Source organism: Neovison vison, chromosome 1 (assembly GCF_020171115.1).
Source record: "Neovison vison isolate M4711 chromosome 1, ASM_NN_V1, whole genome shotgun sequence".
In the NCBI taxonomy this organism is placed as follows: domain Eukaryota; kingdom Metazoa; phylum Chordata; class Mammalia; order Carnivora; family Mustelidae; genus Neogale; species Neogale vison.
Window position 1 is genome coordinate 180778397 of NC_058091.1, and position 898 is coordinate 180779294.

Genomic DNA, 898 nt, shown 5'->3' on the forward strand with positions numbered 1-898 from the left:
GGTTGTTTTTCACCTTGATTCAGCTTTATCAGCATTAAAAGAAATTAAAACAAACAAACAAACAAAAAAAAAAAAAGAGGAAAAGAAAACATTGAGCCCCAAATTGAAAAACATACCTTTCCCCATAGCACTACCCCATCTGTCAGTAACCATTTAGTTCTTCTTCTTCTATTTTTTTAAAGATTTTATTTATTTATTTTAGATAGAGAGCAAGAGTGGGGGGGGAGGAGAGGGAGAAGCAGACTTCCCGTTGAGCATGGCACCCAATTCAGGGCTCCATCCCAGGACCCTGGGATCATGATCTGAGCTGAAGGCAGATGCTTAACCGATTGAGCCACTCAGGCACCCCCCCCCCATTTAGTTCTTCTTAGTAAACTAACACATCAGAATAATCTTGGGGATGCAAGCTATAGGTTCCTGAGGACAAATTACATGCCTTTAACTCTTTAAGGGAAAGAACGCTGTCTTGTAATTATTACTGTGTGTCAGTTTTGTTATGAAGGAACACAAACCATCTTGCTTCACACAAGGCACTTGGAAGGTTAAGGCTCTCAGCCACCAAGAACATGGCTGAAGTGAAGGGAGAATCAGAGTTTACAGATTTTAAACAAAACAGAGACATCAGTATTTATTATCTGTGCATTGCTGAGATTTACAATTCTTAAAATATGTAAGCAAAAACATTTGTGAAGCAGACAAAGACTACAAAACATCCAAAGAGATTTCTAATATTAACATATAAAAGAAATACTACACTGGAGCATGTTAATGCTAATGATTTAAAATACTACTTACATTTTAAGTGGCTGGCCTGCGAGACATATTTTCTCACAACCAGGGACAATTACTAGAATTTTTTTAAGCCCTTGTTAAATATGCAATGTCAAGGGTTATGGAA